The sequence below is a fragment of the Plecotus auritus genome (genome assembly GCF_963455305.1).
Source record: "Plecotus auritus genome assembly, chromosome: X".
NCBI lineage: Eukaryota > Metazoa > Chordata > Mammalia > Chiroptera > Vespertilionidae > Plecotus > Plecotus auritus.
Genome location: NC_137784.1, coordinates 59136137 through 59155647, shown reverse-complemented (window position 1 = coordinate 59155647; position 19511 = coordinate 59136137). Strand labels below are relative to the sequence as shown.

The window sequence follows — 19511 nt, the reverse complement described above, 5'->3', positions numbered from 1 at the left end:
TTAATTGTGTTGTGTAAAGCCAATTTATTAAAGCAATTAAAGTATACCTCTTTATTAAAGAAGCAAAGCAAGCAAGCCCATACATCTGGCTTATGAAGTGCAGACCGGCTCTTTAACATTGCCAGATTACTTTTTCAAAAGGCTGTAGGCAAGTCATACTCTCTCCAGCAACAAAAGTGAGATATGGGCACTTCTTAACCGGAATTTATTTTAATCACATAAGCATTTAACATCAGATTAGATGTAATTTTTTATTGTCTTCTTCATACAGTAAACATGTTATGTGTAACATAAATTTATTTTCACCAAGAAATCTGAACACAAGAAACTGAGTAATCAACAATCCACAAAATAATATAGCAATTCCCCGCCAAAGATTACCTTTACACACACACACACACACACACACACACACACACACACACCTCTGAGATGCTTCCAGAACAAATATTAAGTATTAATATGCTTAAAAGTCCTCATCTGTAGTATCTATAAAAGGCATAGGAAAAAAATTTAACCTAGTTCATAATGTTACAAACTGATTAGTTTATCAAAACTATGACTGCACACAATAAAGAACACGAAGTAAGAAATAAGACGCGTAGGCCCAGCGGGTTAGGTTATTCCTGAAAGCGCTCTGGGGAGATGGAATCTTTCATTTGGGGGCGGCAAGGTATCAACAAAAACCATCTAAACAAGGAAAGACGAGAGGAAAACATCCCAAAATCCCTCCTAAGAGCTAGTGTCCACAATCACATAGCCTCGTTAGTGGTGGTAAGGTGATTAAGGAGAGAGAAATTATTGTCTGATATTCTAAAGAGAGCCTAGCAAGAAAAATGAAATACAGGCCGGCTCCTCCCCCTCATTCAGATAGGCAACACGATCCGCCAGTGTGTAGCCTTGCTAACGACCGCTTTTCTACCGATTTGCGGTTCGGCACTCACCACAACACAAAAACTGTCCAGTTTCAGCACTTCCCTTAGTAAATTTGTCCTTTGGCCGCCTTACCACACCTGGTACGCAGGCAGTATTTATGCACGGAGCAAACGCTGCCATCTTAGGTCTTAGATAAGCCATAAGTGAAACAATAACAAAAGCCTGTGGTGGGCTTTACAGCCAAATACGCCCTGCGCGCAACCACCCTGTACTACCCAAAAGGTTCCGCTGGCAACGTGACCCAGCAGCCCTGCGGCCCCTCCCCAATTTTCCTGACTGCTTGCACTTCCTCTCGCAGCCTTTATCTCCATTGAAATTCCCTCGTTCTTCCTTATTTTCTTTCCCTTCATTTCTTTTTCCAACCCCAATATATTTTTACCTTCTCCCTGACTCTTTTCTTCTTTCCACATTTCTAGTTATCTCTTGTTCTCAACTTTCATTTACCTCAAAGGGTGCAGCATCTTATAATAAATCTGTATTTCTGTTATTTCACCAAGGTATTTCAACATTATAAGGTAAGCTGAGGATTGATTTTCTCTGTTTTATATATGAGAAAAGTCTACTACTAAAACTAAGGTCCAGAGAGATGAAGCAATTTCCCAAAAACTGCAACAGCTAGCATTGGAGTAGACAAGAAGCTAATATGCTCACTTCGATAGCACATATACTAAAATTGGAAAGATACAGAGAAGATTAGCGTGGCCCCTGTACAAGGATGACACGCAAATTCGTGAAGCATTCCATACTTTTTTTTTTGAGAAATAAAAAGAAAAAACAAGAACCTAATTATTTTCATGTCAGTCTACTTCAACCAACTAACTGAAAACATGGGAAAACTGAAGAGAGAAATACGGAAGATTTGAGCCTAACTTCATACTGTAAGTCAATGACAAAAATTTAATCAAAACAAGCTGCTTCCTTGATTGATTCTGCAATAGAAAGAGTTTTTGTAAAGGTGTTAGAATGCTGTTCTCCAGCATAAAATCCCTTCCTGTTCTTTTAGACTCAGTTCACGTCCTGACTCTTCTAAGAACCATCTGTATTCATCAACACGTTTATCTTTTTTGGTCTCTCTCCATGAGGGAAATACACTATCTAGATGCCAGCTCCAAAAACATTAAAAAAGAAGAAGAAGAACCCTGATCAGTGTGGCACCTATGCATGGAAGGGTTGCTAATTCAATTAGGGGTCAGGACACATACCCAGGTTTTGGGGATGTGTGCAGGAGGCAACCGGTAGATGTCCTCTCTCTCTCCCTGTCTGCCTCTCTCTCTAAAAGCAATAAAAACATGTTTTTTTTGAAAAGGCTGAAATTAGTTTGTGAAGTATTATGGATAAATGGTATAAAAAGTTACTGGGGGGGAGTTCAAAATGGCTGCTGACAGGAAGGCAGACTGCAAGATAGTGTGTGAGTGAGAAAGCAAAGGGAGAGTATGTGGTCGCATGGGGAGTATTTGTTGGTGAGTTGAGGGACAGCTATACTCCAGCAGACTGTAGGGGACTGTCAGACGGGACTCCCCTGACCGGGCAGCCCCACTGCTGCTGGGTCCCCTCCCAGAACGACCCGCTCAGACACAGAGACCGTGCCATCTTGAAGGGGAAAGTGGATGTTATTGGACACCTGAGAAGCCTGTGGAATCTACAACTACAGCACCAACTGAACAGCTGCGAACCCGAGAACACTGGTCCCCAAGTGCCACAAGCATGCGGATTCAGAGGAGCTCTACACTCCCTCACAAAAAGGAGAGAGAACTACATAACCAGACACCCAGAGAAGAGAGATCATGGGGAGACAAAGAAACAGGCCGCATATGAAAGAAAAGCAGGCATCACCAGAAAAGGAAGTAAACGAAATGGAGGCAACCAACCTGTCAGAAAAGAATTCAGAGAAATGATCATAAGGTGGATGAAAAGAATGGAAGACAAATTCAACAATATGTGTAAGAACCAAGAGGAAATGAAGAAAAACCAAGAAGAAATGAAAAATGATATTGCTGCTGTAAAGAACTCAATAAAAAGCATCAAGGGTAGACTAGAAGAAGCAGAGGACCGCATCAGTGAGCTAGAAGACAAGGTAGGAAAAAATACCCAAGTAGAGCAGCTTCTAGAAAAAAAAATTAAAAAGCAGGAGGAGAGCCTAAGGGAACTTTGGGACAACACGAAACAAAACAAAATCCACATAATAGGGGTGACAGAAGGAGAAGAAACTGAGCAAGGAATAGAAAACCTGTTTAAAAAAATAATGGCAAAAAACTTCCCTCATATAGGGAAGAAAAAACCCACACAAATCCAAGAAGCTCACAGAGTCCCAAGCAAAATGAACCCCAAAAGACCGACGCCAAGGAACATTATAATAAAATAAACAAACACCAACGACAAAGTAAGAATATTAAAAGCAGCCAGAAAGAGACAGAAAGTTACCTACAAAGGATCCCCCATCGGACTAGTGAATGATTTCTCAACAGAAACACATCAGGCCAGAAGGGAATGGAATGAAATATACAAAGTCATGCAAAGGAAAGGTCTGAATCCAAGAATACTGTACCCAGCAACACTATCAATCAAAATTGAGGGTGAAATCAGGAGCTTCACAGACAAAAAAGGACTAAAGGAATTTATTACCCCCAAACTATCAATGCAAGAAATGCTAAAGGGTCTACTGTAAAAAAAAAAAAAAGAAGAAAGAAAGAGGAAGCGAAGAAGGAACACAGGGGTAAAGAATAAAAATGGCGACAAACAAGTACCTATCAATAATAACTTAAAATGTAATTGGATTAAATGCCCCAATCAGAAGGCATAGGCTAACAGATTGGATAAGAAAACATGACCCATATATCTGCTGTCTATAGGAAACCCACCTCAGAAAAAAAGATGCACACAGACTGATGGTGAAGGAATGGAAAAACGTTTTTCAGATGAATGGAAATGAAAAAAAAGCAGGGGTAGCATTACTTATATCTGACAAATTAGATCTCAAAGTGAAGGATATAAAAAGAGATAAGGAAGGCCACTTCATTATACTAAAGGGAGCAATACAGCAAGAAGAAATAACTCTGGTAAACATATACGCACCCAATACAGGAGCACCCAAATACATAAAAAAAACTCCTGGAGGATATCAAGGGAGAGATTGACAGCAATACAATCATAGTAGGAGAGATTAATACCCCACCATTACCATTGGACAAATCCTCTAAACAAAAAATCAGCAAAGAAACATCAATCCTAAATGACTCACTAGACCAGATGGAATTAATTGACATCTTCAGAACATTTCACCCAAGAGCCACAGAATATACATTCTTCTCAAGTGCACATGGGTCATTTTCAAAGATAGACCATATATTGTGTCACAGGCAAAGTCTCTTCAAATTCAAGAAGATAGAAATCATATCAAGCATCTTCACAGATCACAGTGGCATAAAACTGGAAAGCAACTACAATAAAAACAATCAAAAAAAAAAAAAAAAAACACATGGAGACTAAACAGCATGCTATTAAACAATGACTGGGTTACCAGAGAGATCAAGGAAGAAATAAAAAACATCATGGCAACAAATGACAATGAAAACACAACAATCCAAAATCTATGGGACACAGCGAAAGCAGTCTTGAGAGGGAAGTTCATAGCTCTACAAGCCTACTGCAAAAAACAAGAAACAATGGTAATAAATTACCTAAACCAACAACTCAAAGAGTTAGAAAGAAAGCAACAAGAAAAGCCCAGTGTAAGAAGAAGGAAGGAAATAATAAAGATCAGAGCGGAGATAAACGACATAGAAACAAAAAAAACAATACAGAGGATCAACAAAAACAAGAGCTGGTTCTTTGAAAGGATAAACAAGATTAATGAACTTCTAACCATGCTCAACAAGAAGCAAAGAGAAAGGACCCAAATAAACAAAATCAGAAATGAAAGAGGTGAAATAACAACAGACCCCACTGAAATACAAAGGATTGTTAAAAATTACTATGAACCACTCTATTCCAACAAAATGGACAACCTGGAGGAAATGGACAGATTCCTAGAAAAATATAACCTTCCAAAACTCAATCAGGAAGAATCTAAATATCTCAATAGGCCAATAACTATGGAAGAAATTGAAGCAGTCTTCAAAAAGCTTCCAGCAAACAAAAACCCAGGGCCACATGACTTCACAGGGGAGTTTTACCAAACATTCAAAGAAGAACTAAAACCTATCTTCTTTAGACTATTCCAAAAAATTCAAGCGGAAGGAACACTTCCAAGCTCATTCTATGAAGCCAGCATCACTCTAATACCAAAACCAGATAAAGACAACACAATGAAAGAGAATTACAGGCCAATATCCATCATGAACATAGATGCCAAAATCCGCAACAAAATTGTAGCAAATCGGATACAGCACTACATCAGAAAGATCATACACCATGATCAAGTAGGATTTATCCCAGGGATGCAAGGATGGTACAATATCCACAAATCAATAAACGTGATACATAACATAAACAATTGAGAGATAAAAATCACATAGTAATATCAATTCATGCAGAAAAAACATTTGACAAAATCCACCACCCTTTCTTGATAAAAACTCTCAACAAGGTGGGAATAGAAGGATCATACCTCAACATAATAAAAGCTATATATGATAAACCCACAGCTAACATCATACTCAATGGGCAAAAACTAAAACCATTTCCCCTAAGAACAGGAACAAGACAGGGATGCCCACTCTCACCACTCCTGTTCGACATAGTACTGGACGTATTAGCCATTGCAATTAGACAAGAAGAAGAAATAAAAGGCATCCAAATTGGAAAGAAAAAGTAAAGCTGTCCTTATTTGTAGATGACATGATATTGTACATAAAAAACCCGAAAGACTCCATCAAAAAACTAATAGACTTAATAAGTGAATTCGGCAATGTAGCAGGATACAAAATTAATGCCAAAAAATCTATGGCATTTCTATACACCAATAGTGAACTTACAGAAAAAAAAGACTAAAAAAGCAATCCCATTTACCATCGCACCAAAAAAATTAAGATACCTAGGAATAAACTTAACTAAGGAGGTAAAAGACCTATACGCAAAAAACTACAGGACACTGAAAAAAGAGATAGAGGAAGACGTAAACAGATGGAAGAACATACCATGTTAATGGATTTGGAGAATCAACATCATCAAAATGTCCATACTACCCAAAGCAATCTATAGATTCAATGCACTCCCCATTAAAATACCAACGGCATATTTCACAGAGCTAGAAAAAACTTTCCAAAAAATCATCTGGAATAAAAAAAAGACCCCGAATAGCCACAGCAATCCTGAGAAAGAAGAACAAAGAAGGGGGGATCTCAATACCAGATTTCAAGCTGTATTAAAAAGCCCTGTTCTCAAAACTGCCTGGTACTGGCACAAGAAAAGACATATAGATCAATGGAATAGAATAGAGAACCCAGAAATCGAGCTAAATCACTACGCTCAATTAATATTGATGAAGGAGGCATGAACATACAATGCAGTCAAGACAGTCTCTTCAATAAGTGCTATTGGGAAAATTGGACAGATACATGCAAAAAAATGAAACTAGACCACCAACTTACACCACACACAAAAATAAACTCAAAATAGATCAAGGACTTCAACATACGAAGGGTAACCATAATAATACTAGAGGAATCCACGGGCAGAAAAATCTCTGACCTATGCAGAAACAATTTCTTCACTGATACTGCTCCTAGGGCAATGGAAACTAACGAGAAAATAAACAAATGGGACTACATCAAAATAAAAAGCTTTTGCACAGCAAAGGAGACCATCAATAAAACAACAAGAAATCCCACTGCATGGGAGAACATATTTGCCAATGATATCAACGATAAGGGTTTAATCTCCAACATTTACAAGGAACTCATGGAGCTTAACAAAAAGAAGACAAACAACCCAATCAAAAAATGGGCAACTGATCTAAATAGACACTTTTGGAAAGAAGACAGAAGGAAGGCCAAGAGATATATGAAAACCTGCTCAAAGTCACTAATCATCAGAGAGATGCAAATCCAAACAACAATGCGGTATCATCTCACACCTGTCAGAATGGCTATCATCAACAAGTCAACAAATGACAAGTGCTGGTGAGGATGCAGAGAAAAAGGAACCCTCGTGCACTGCTGGTGGGATTGCAGACTGGTGCAGCCACTGTGGAGAACAGTATGGAGTTTCCTCAAAAAATAAAAATGAAACTCCCATTTGATCCAGTGATCCTACTTCTAGGAATATATCCCAAGAAACTAGAAATACCAATCAGAACAGATATATGCACCCCTATGTTCATAGCAGCACAATTCACCATAGCTAAGATTTGGAAACAGCCTAAGTGCCCATTAGCAGATGAGTGGATTAAAAAACTGTGGTACATCTACACAATGTAATACTACGCTGCGGTAAAAAAGGAGTTCTTACCATTTGTAACAACATGGATTGAGATGGAGAGCATTATGCTAAGTGAAATAAGCCAGGCAGAGAAAGATAAATATCACATGATTTCACTCATTTGTGGAATATAATGAACAACATAAACTGATGAACAAAAATAGATCCAGAGACAGAGAAACATAAATCAGAACGTCATACCTCAGCGAAGGTAGGGGAAGGTGGGGGTAAGGGGGAGAGATCAACCAAAGGACATATATGCATACATGTAAGCCTAATCAATGGACACAGACAACAGGGGGGTGGGGGCATGAATGGGAGGTGGGGAGCAATGGGGGAATAAGGACACATATGTAATACCTTAATCAATAAAGAAATTTTAAAAAAGGAAAAACATGAACAATAAAATGGCAGTAAATACATGTCTATCAACAATTGAATCTAAAAATGAAAATAAAAAAGCAAAGAATCTAATGAACAAAAGTAACTGATGAATAAAATAGAACCATATGTATGGAAACATGGAACAGACTTAAGAATCTCAGAGGGAAGAGGGTGAGGGGTGGGTAGAAATGAACCAAAAAACTTACATGCATGTATGCATTACCTATAACATAGACAATAGGGTGGTGAAGGCCTGGGGCAGGGTGGGATACACTTTGGGGGTGGGGGTAATGGAGAGAAAAAAGGGGGACATTTATAATACTCTCAACAATAAACATTAAAAAAAAACAACAAAATGCAAGTCCATACCTCATGCCTTCTATTACCAAAACCACACAGTTTCTTTCCAATTTAATTAGAATTGTTAACTCTTAAAAACCTTAATTTTTATGTGATAAATAAGGACTTAGCATTCCTCAAGTTAGCAATACATTCACATTTTTTTAAATAACAGCTTTATTGAGATATTAGGGGCCTAGTGCATGAATTTGTGCACCTTGAAAGGAACTGTGGGTCACAAGGTTTCAGTGAGCATAGGCGGCTGATCTCGGCTCATCCTCCATGCCCCCACCTAGCCCTTGGCCCCCTGTCTGCTGGCAGCCCCACTCCTGCCACGATTGCTCCCACGTGCTGACGGCGCTGGCCCCACTTGCACCTGCTGACAGCGTGGAGTGATTAGGGCCAGTGCCAGCAGCGGGGCTGGCGCCATCAGCAGTTGAGAGTGGCAGCTGCTGCCCTGATCGCCCCTCAGGAGCAGAGGGAAGTGGAGAAGCCCTCACATGCGATCGAGGCCAGTAGCCGCTGCTCACACCTGCTGATGGCACTGAGCAACTGGTGCCGGCAACTGGTGCGAGTGGTGACTCCAGTGCCAGCAGCGGGTGCAAGTGGGGCTGGCACCAGCAGCAGGTGCACACACCAGGCAGGACTGCAGTTTGCGGGAGCAAAGAATTCTCAGTAACCACCAGAGGCTCACCCCAATGACAGATGCCGGTGTCCCACTCTCCTACTCCACCATCCTGCTGCGGCCGACACCTGCCATGTTCTGCCCTCTGCTGCCTGCTGCTGATGCCTGCCATGTTCTGCGTGCATCCCCAGTGGTCAGCACATGTCATAGCGACCAGTTGTTCAGTTGTTCCGCCATTCGGTCTATTTGCATTTTAGCCTTTTATTATCTATACATATAAAGAGGTAATAGCCGATCCACAAATACGGCACCCACGGAACAGCTGCGAGCCCCAGAACACCGGTCCCCAGTTGGCGCAAACACGCGGATTCAGAGGAGCTCTACACTCCACCAGGAAAAGGTCAGATTTCGCCTGGGATAAGGAGAGAGAGAACTACATAACCAGACATGCAGAGAAGAGAGACCATGGGAAGACAAAGAAACAGCCCGCATATGAAAGAAAAGCAGGCATCACCAGAAAAGGAAGTAAACGAAATGGAGGCAAGCAACCTTCCAGAGAAAGAATTCAGAGAAATGGTCATAAGGTGGCTGAAAAGAATGGAAGACAAATTGGACAATATGAGCAAGAACCAAGAGGAAATGAAGAAGAACCAAGAAGAAATAAAAAATGACATCGCTGCTGTAAAGAACTCAATAGAAAGCATCAAGGGTAGACTAGAAGAAGCAGAGGACCGCATCAATGAGCTAGAAGACAAGATGGGGAAAAATACCCAAGTAGAGAAACTTCTAGAAAAAAAAATTAAAAGGCAGGAGGAGAGCCTAGGGGCACTTTGGGACAACGCGAAACAAAACAACATCCGCATAATAGGGGTTCCAGAAGAAAAGGAAGCTGAGCAAGGAATAGAAAACCTGTTTTAAGAAATAATGACAGAAAATTTCCCTGATATAGGGAAGAAAAAACCCACACAAATCCAAAAAGCTCACAGAGTCCCAAGCAAAATGAACCCCAAAAGACTGACGCCAAGGCACATCATAATTAAATTGACAAACACCAACGACAAAGTAAGAATCTTAAAAGCAGCCAGAGAGAGACAGAAAGTTACATACAAAGGAACCCCCATCAGACTAGCAACTGATTTCTCAACAGAAACTCATCAGGCCAGAAGGGAATGGAATTAAATATACAAAGTAATGCAAAGGAAGGGTCTGAATCCAAGAATACTGTACCCAGCAAGGCTATCAATCAAAATTGAAGGTGAAATCAGGAGCTTCATGGACAAAAAAGGACTAAGGGAATTTATTACCACCAAACCAGCAATGCAAGAAATGCTAAAGGGTCTGCTGTAAAAAAAGAAAAAAAGAAATAGGAAGTGAAGAAGGAACACAGGGGTAAAGAATAAAAATGGCGACAAATAAGTACCTATCAATAATAACTTTAAATGTAAATGGATTAAATGCCCCAATCAAAAGACATAGGGTAACGGATTGGATAAGAAAACAAGACCCATATATTTGCTATCTACAAGAAACCCACCTCAAAAAACAAAGACGCACACAGACTGATGGTGAAGGGATGGAAAAAGGTTTTCCAGGCAAATGGAAATGAAAAAAAAGCTGGGGTAGCAATACTTATATCTGACAAATTAGATCTCAAAGTGAAGGACATAACAAGAGATAAGGAAGGCCACTTCATAATACTAAAGGGAGCAATCCAACAAGAAGAAATAACTCTGGTAAACATATATGCACCCAATACAGGAGCACCCAAATACATAAATAAACTCCTGGATGATATCAAGGGAGAGATTGACAGCAATACAATCATAGTAGGAGACTTTAATACCCCACTGTCACCATTGGACAAATCCTCTAAACAAAAAATCAGCAAAGAAACATCAATCCTAAATGACTCACTAGACCAGATGGAATTAATTGACACCTTCAGAACATTTCACCCCAAAGCCACAGAATATACATTCTTCTCAAGTGCACATGGGTCATTTTCAAAGATAGACCATATATTGGGACATAGGCAAAGTCTCTTCAAATTCCAAAAGATAAAAATCGTATCTAGCATCTTCTCAGACCACAGTGGCATAAAACTGGAAATCAACTACAATAAAAACAACAAAGAAATCAAGCACATGGAGACTAAACAGCATGCTATTAAACAATGATTGGGTTACCAGAGAGATCAAGGAAGAAATAAAAAACATCATGGCAACAAATGACAATGAAAACACTACAATCCAAAATCTATGGGACACAGCGAAACAGTCTTGAGAGGGAAGTTCATAACTCTAAAAGCCTACTGCAAAAAACAAGAAACAATGGTAATAAATTACCTAACCCAACAACTCAAAGAGTTAGAAGGAAAGCAACAAGAAAAGCCCAGTGTAAGCAGAAGGAAGGAAATAATAAAGATCAGAGCAGAGATAAACGACCTAGAGACTAAAGAAACAATACAAAAGATCAACAAAAACAAGAGCTGGTTCTTTGAAAGGATAAACAAGATTGATGAACCTCTAGCCAGGCTCACCAAGAAGCAAAAAGAGAGGACACAAATAAACAAAATCAGAAATGAAAGAGGTGAAATAACAACAGATCCCGCCGAAATACAAAGGATTGTTAAAAAATACTACGAACAACTCTATTCCAACAAACTGGACAAACTGGAGGAACTGGAGAGATTCCTAGAAAAATATAACCTTCCAAAACTCAATCAGGAAGAATCTAAACAGCTCAATATGCCAGTAACTATGGAAGAAATTGAAGCAGTCATCAAAGAGCTTCCGGCAAACAAAAGCCCGGGGCCAGACGGCTTCACAGGAGAGTTTTACCAAACATTCAAGGAAGCACTAAAACCTATCCTCCCCAGACTATTCCAAAAAATTCAAGAGGAAGGAACACTTCCAAGCTCCTTCTATGAAGCCAGAATCACCCTAATACCAAAACCAGATAAAGACAACACAATGAAGGAGAATTACAGGCCAATATCTCTCATAAACGTAGATGCCAAAATCCTCAACAAAATTCTAGCAAATTGGATCCAGCAGTACATCAGAAAGATCATACACCATGACCAAGTAGGGTTTATACCAGGAATGCAAGGATGGTACAATATCCGCAAATCAATAAATGTAATACATCACATAAACAAATTGAGAGATAAAAATCACATAGTGATATCAATTGATGCAGAAAAAGCATTTGACAAAATCCAACAACTTTTTTTTGATAAAAACTCTCAACAAGGTGGGAATAGAAGGATTATACCTCAACATAATAAAAGCTATATATGATAAACCCACAGCTAACATCATACTCAATGGGCAAAAACTAAAACCATTTCCCCTAAGAACAGGAACAAGATAGGGATGTCCACTCTCACCACTCCTGTTTGACATAGTACTGGAAGTATTAGCCATTGCAATTAGACAAGAAGAAATAAAAGGCATCCAAATTGGAAAAGAAGTAAAGCTGTCCTTATTTGCAGATGACATGATATTGTACATAAAAAATCTGAAAGACTCCATCAAAAATCTAACAGACTTAATAAATGAATTCGGCAATGTAGCAGGATACAAAATTAACGCCAAGAAATCTATGGCATTTCTATACACCAATAGTGAACTTACAGAAAGAGAGACTAAAAAAGCAATCCCATTTACCACCGCACCAAAAAAATTAAGATACTTAGGAATAAACCTAACCAAGGAGGTAAAAGACCTATACACGGAAAACTATAGGACACTGAAAAAAGAGATAGAGGAAGATATAAACAGATGGAAGAACATAGCATGTTCATGGATTGGTAGAATCAACATCATTAAAATGTCCATACTACCCAAAGCAATCTATAGATTCAATGCACTCCCCATTAAAATACCAACGGCATATTTCACAGACCTAGAAAGAACTCTCCAAAAATTCATCTTGAATGAAAAAAGACCCCGAATATCCACAGCAATCCTGAGAAAGAAGAATAAAGTAGGAGGGATCTCAATACCAGATTTCAAGCTGTATTACAAAGCCACTGTCCTCAAAACAGCCTGGTACTGGCACAAGAACAGACATATAGATCAGTGGAATAGAATAGAGAATCCAGATATCAACCCAAACCACTATGCGCAACTAATATTTTACAAAGGAGGCATGAACATACAATGGAGTCAAGACAGTCTCTTCAATAAATGGTGTTGGGAAAATTGGACAGATACATGCAAAAAAATGAAACTAGATCACGAACTTACACCATACACAAAAATACACTCAAAATGGATACAGGACTTAAATATAAGACGGGAAACCATAAAAATACTAGAGGAATCCACAGGCAGCAAAATCTCAGACATATGCCAAAAGAACTTCTTCACTGATACTGCCCCTAGGGCAACGGAAGCCAAAGAGAAAATAAACAAATGGGACTACATCAAAATAAAAAGCTTTTTCACAGCAAAAGAAACCATCAACAAAACAACAAGAAATCCCACTGTATGGGAGAACGTATTTGCAGATGTTATCACTGATAAAGGTTTAATCTCCAACATCTACAGGCAGCTTATACAACTTAATAAAAGGAAGATAAATGATCCAATAAATAAATGGGCAACGGACCTAAATAGAATCTTTTCTAAAGAAGACAGAAGGAAGGCCAAAAGACACATGAAAACATGCTCAAAGTCACTAATTATCGGAGAGATGCAAATCAAAACGACAATGTGATATCATCTCACACCTGTCAGAATGGCTATCATCAACAAATCAACAAACGACAAGTGTTGGCGAGGATGTGGAGAAAAAGGAACCCTCGTGCACTGCTGGTGGGAATGCAGACTGGTGCAGCCACTGTGGAGAACAGTATGGAGTTTCCTCAAAAAACTGAAAATGGAACTCCTATTTGACCCAGTAATCCCACTCCTAGGAATATATCCTAAGAAACCAGAAACACCAATCAGAAAGGATATATGCACCCCCATGTTCATAGCAGCACAATTTGCAATAGCTAAGATTTGGAAACAGCCTAGGTGCCCATCAGCAGATGACTGGATTAGAAAACTATGGTACATGTACACAATGGAATACTATGCTGCCATAAAAAAGAAGGAATTATTACCATTTGTAGGCACATGTATGGAATTAGAGAACATTATGCTAAGTGAAGTAAGCCAGTCAATGAAAGAAAAATACCACATGATCTCACTCATTTGGGGATAATGAAAAACAGTATAAACTGATGAACAAAAAGATAGATACAGAGGCAGTAAAGCATCAAACAGACTGTCAAATTACAGCGGGAAGGTTAGGGAGAGGTAGGGGAAATAAGAGATCAACTGAAGGACTTATATGCATGCATATAAGAGTAACCAACGGATGCAAAACAATGGGGGGTGAGAGCATGCATGTATGGGAGTGGGGTGGGGGGGGGGCAATGGTAAGATATGTACACATATAATACCTTAATAAAAAAATTTAAAAAAATAAAGAGGTAATAGCCTAATTGTCCATTACATTGTCCCAGTAACAACCAATTTGCATATTGACAGACCAGCTGTGGGCACAGCAGGGGGCGGGTGGCCTGAGCCAAGTTCCCTGGGGGTCTGAGGAGAGTGCCTGACAGGAGCCCGGACTGCAAAGAAGGAAGAGGAAGCAGACATGGGGAGCTCTTCCAATCCTCCTGCATGGACACCCTACCCCAGCCCCCGCATCCCTGGGGGACGGGGAGGCTGATCAGATGGGGAGAAGACCCAGCCTCAGGGGTAGCTGCAGCCCGCACCTCCAACTCCTGATCTCTTCCCCCGCCACCCCCGCCTGGGGTGCCCACAACAATAGCACACTGGCAACCACCCGTCAGCGCCCCTGAGGCACCCAGGGCCTGTGGCCCGCTGCTGCCAGGCCCCTTCCTCTGGAGCCAGGCACACCTCTCCTCCCTACAACTCCAGACCCGTGTGGAGGCAGGCCTGAGCAGCCCCCCAGGGTCAGACTCTTCCCCCTGCCCCCACAGCAGCAGCGCCATCTCTGCAGCTGAAGTGCGCTGAACCTCGCTGGGGGCATGGCTAAACCAACCCTCCTAGCCTGCCTGGCTCTGCCCTGGCCCAGGCCCCACCCCACTCCAGGTGATTGGAGCCCTGCCCTGAGCAGGTACAGCTGCGAAACAGCCACATACAATTTAAAAAATGGCACCAAGTGGGAAGGTTTGACAGTCACTCCCCCTTTGGCCTCACGCCCCCCTATCACCCTGCCCCCCGCCAGCCCCTCCAGGAATGACCACCGCTACAGGGCTGCTGGCCAGAGCCCGCCCCTTTGAGGCCTGTGGAACCTTCTGCAAAGCTTCCATAGCTACAGTCCCAGGAAACAATCATGCCCTCCTCCCTAATCAGCACCTGCTACCTGCGAGGGTACCGGTGAGCTTAAAAATAACAATCCCTTCCCATTTAGACACCACTTACTTGATGAAACATTTCTAGGTTTATTAGCTCAGAACCTCCTCATGACAACCCAGTGAGGTAGGCGGAGAAGGGATTACAATTCCCATGGTATATGAGTATGTATTCAGAAATGAAGCTCAGAGAGGAAAAGTGTCAAGCCCAGAGGTTCCCAAGGTGCAGCACATGCCCCAAAGGGGAGGCAATTTGATTTTAAATGGGGGCAATTCGAGAATGAGTTAACAGTGAATTTTTTGCATTTCTTATGGTTCTAGGGGGCCTCATCTACAGCATATCCTACATAATAAAAGGTTAATATGCAAATGACCGAATGGTGGAATGACAGGTCACTATGATGCATGCTGACCACCGGGGGCAGAAACTCAACACAGGAACTGCCCCTGGTAGTCAGTGTCCTCCCACAGGGGGAGCGCTGCTCAGCCAGAAGCCGGGCTCAAGGCTGGCGATCACATTGGCAGTGGTGGGAGCCTCTCCCACATCCATGACAATGCTAAGGATGTCCAACTGACGGCTTAGGCCCACTAAGCCGTCAGTGGGACATCCCCCCAGGGCTCCCAGACTGCGAGAGGGCACAGGCCAGGCTGAGGGACCCCCCCCCCAAGTGCACGAATTTTGTGCACTGGGCCTCTAGTATAGAATAATTCACATACTATAAAATCCACCCTTTTAAAATGTACAATTCAGTGGTTTTTATTGCATTCAGAGATGTACAATCTAATAATCACCACTATCTAATTTTAGGACCTTTTCTTTTTCTTTCTTTTTAAAAAGACATGCTCATCCTTAGCTGATTTGGCTCAGTGGATAGAGCCTCGGCCTGCGTACTGAAGGGTCTTGAGTTCAATTCTACCTCAGTTGCACGCTCCTACCTGGCCTGGGCCCTGGTCGGGGCACATGCAGTAGGCAATCAATCAACACATCAATGTTTCTGTCTTTTCATGTCTCTTACACTCTCTCTAAAAATGAATGGAAAAATATCATCAGGTGAGGATTAAAAAAAAAAAAAGACATACCCTGCTCAGCTTTTCAGCAGCTACTGACAAATATGCAGTATATGTTGCACACTCCATAGAAAGTATATCAGGTGGCTGGGCCGAGACACCTACAAGAAGGTGGGTATGGCCCTAGCTGGTTTAGCTCAGTAGATAAGAGCGTCGGCCTGCAGACTAAATGATCCCAGGTTCAATTCCAGTCAAGGACACATGCCTGGGTTGCAGTCTCTATCCCCAGTAGGGAGCATGCAGGAGACAACCAAACAATGATTCTCTTTCATCATTGATGTTTCTATCTCTCTTTCCCTCTCCCTTCCTCTCTGAAATCAATATATATATTAAAAAAAAAAAAAAAAAAAGAAGAAGAAGGTGGGTATGCCCTAGCCAGTTTGACTCAGTGGATAGAGCATTGGCCTGCAGACTTAAGGGTCCCAGGTTCCATTTCTGTCAAGGGCACGTACCTCCATTGCAGGCTCCTCCCCAGCCTGGGCCCAGGTGCAGGAGGCAACCAATCAATGTGTCTGTCTCACATCGATATTTCTCTCTGTCTTTCTCTCTCCTATTCTCTCTGAAAGTCAATGAAAAAATATCCTAGGGTGAGGATTAAAAAAACAAAGAAGAAGGTGGGTAATCTGATCAGAAGGTCAAATCTCCAAAGTGCATGCTGCTGCTCTCCATCTGGAGCTGCTTCTCCCTGCTGTCCACCCCTGGGCAGGGGAAGGGCCATCAGGAGGTGGGGACAGAGCATGTTGAGCATCTCCTCGAAGGGCTGTGTGGATGGTGCATCATCATTCTGGAAGGTGACCTGGACTCTGCTGTACTGTACAGGCTAAAGCATTTCAGTTCCAGCCAGATGAACCCGAAGTGGTCCTCATCGAACAGGATGATGACTACAGGGATGCGCTTGGGGTTGGTGAAGCCATGGCCAGCAAGAATGCCCATGCCATAGAAACACATCCTGAAGGTTTGGGTGTAGTCCTGGTTATTGAGCTCACGCCCACAGGCAGAACAAACTGGATAGGCTGCTCCTCCAAAGCTGCAGTCCCAGACTCCCTGACATTGGGTTGGGCAGGGCTCTGCCAGCCATGGCCCTTGCAGTTCTCAGTCATGTCTTCTTGCTGCTGCTGCTACTGCTCCTGGATCACCTGCTCGCAAACCTCCTGGACAATGCGGGAGAGCTTGTTGAAGTTGCGGAAAATCTAAACTGGCAGCTGGATGCGGTGCATGAGGTCAATCTTTATTGTCTACTGCCCGGCAGGGATGTTGGGGTCTCCCGTGATCTTGGTGGCGCTGGCATGCTTCCCATCTTTAGGCCGTAGGCATCGTAGGTGCCTTTGAAGAGCCCTGGCCTGATGAGGTCATCCAGGTAGCTGGGCAGGAGGTAGATGCGGAGGTAGGTCAGGCAGTTGTCATACAGATGGTAGATGAACTTCATCAGGATGAACTGCAGCCTGTACTCCTGGAAAATGTCCTCCAGGGTCTGCCCCCATTCTTCATTCAGCCATGTTCATAATTCCTCTCTGCTCCCACCAGACATCTTGTGGTGGTCTGTCTGGTTGCACTTGGTGGAGAACTTATCCTTCCTAATCTGGATGTGGCCCCTGTGGTGCCCTCTCTGGCCGTACATGCACTCCACCATGGCCGATTTCCTCTCCATCAGGTGAATTCTAAACGAGGGCTTCAATTGCATTGGGTCATCCACATGGGGGTCATGGGGAGGCAGGTACGTCCAACCAATAATGCACAAGCCATCCACCACTACATTCAGCAGTCCTTCATAGGGCCCAATATCTGGCTGCCACAATCCCAAAATGTGTCTGCCTGGGTACAGCAGCTTCGTATAGACTTCCCGACAAGACACACCCATGATCTCCAGGTTCTACAAGTTTTCATAAAAGCCTTACTCCTCCCGGCAGCGCCGTCTCCAACAGTTGTCGGTGTGCAGGATGCAGTGGAACTTGGTGCAGGCATGGGCCAGGCTGGGCAGGTCGGTGCCAGTGCTGGGGAGCGAGGTGAAGATCTCCACCAGCAGCAGCAGCAGCTGGGGAGGCAGGTCCTGCACCAAGCAGTGCGGGGCCTGTGGAGGCGGCGTGGGGCTCAATCCCGCCGCTCTCCACAGGGCACCTAGCCACCTCACCACCATGTCCGCCTCGACGTGCTCCTCTTCCAGGGCCAGGGCCAGGGCCAGGCCAGCTAGCTGCTGTCCTCTCAGCTGTGCCCCGACACTGCTGGCGACAGCGACATCCTTGAGAAGGGCCCAAGCCGCAGAGGCATGCGCATTCCTCCATGCCTGTCCGAGTAACAGCCACCCACATTCACATTTTTTAAGAGATATATTTCAGCCCCAGCCAGTGTTGCTCAGTGGTTGAATGCCAACCCATAAACCAGGAAGTCATGGCTGACTCTCAGTCAGGACACATGCCCAGGTTGCAGGTTTAATCTCCAGTAGGGGGCATGCAGGAGGCAGTTGGTCCATGACTCTCTCTCATCATTGATGTTTCTATCTCTCTCTCCCGCTCCCTTCCTCTCTGAAATCAATAAAAACATAAAATTTTTAAAAAGAGATACTTGAAATAAAATGCAAGTCATATTCATTAACAAATTCAAATGCATCCCGATACTCTGTAATAAGAAGCCAAAAGTAGGCAAACTCAAATTAATATTTCAGTATCCTGTTATTTCAAAATACCTAGATACTTAATAATTTTTCACTATTTAATCCAGCATAACTCCAAAGTTTTAAGTTACCAAAGACTTTACTATTTTTTTTTTCTTTAAAAAAGAAAGTGGTCCCTGCTCAAGGCACTTCTGCAGATCTGGCCCTCCTAGAGGAAAGATTTGGGGTGTTTAGGTTTTATTTCCCATATTTTTCTTTCTGAGTAGACTGTAACAACACGAAATCTTGCATATAAGAAGAGATCTTATCCTATTTCAAAACAGAAACAAAACAACCCATAAATTAAATAAATGAGTACTCTCAAAAGGAGGGACTGGGACATTATCCTTAGAATCTTATCTCACACTAACCCAGCACAGCAAATGACCTTCAGTTCTGAGTGGCACAAAGCTCAAACAGCAGCAGACAGAGGATTCCCTGCATTCATAAAACTAAGTCCCCAAAAGATAAAAAAGCAAGCAAAGAACATCTGTAACCAAAGTTACATTACAGACAAAACTCTCACTAGCTGAAGTGTTTCAGGAGGCTGATGCCTTGAGGGAGAGTAGAAAGGGTCCCCAAGTGCCGGGAGCCATAAAAGAAGAATTTGGTCTTACTTCCTGGTCAGCCCTACTTCCTGATTGAGCAAGGACAAAGAGCAAGGACAAAGAAAGCCCGCGCGCCCAAGGGCCAGAAGAACCCCCCACATCAGAATA

General features: G+C 42.3%; 1 pseudogene across 1 annotated transcript; it reads right to left on the bottom strand.

Moving 5' to 3' along the window:
- Positions 1 to 466: 466 nt before the first annotated feature.
- LOC308240134 (F-box only protein 31-like) lies at positions 467 to 18427 on the bottom strand (annotated as a pseudogene). Its single transcript has 3 exons — positions 18044 to 18427; positions 16881 to 17956; positions 467 to 489 (listed from the first exon to the last, which is right to left on the bottom strand). The product of its transcript is annotated as an F-box only protein 31-like (transcript).
- Between the last annotated feature and the right edge of the window lie 1084 nt (positions 18428 to 19511).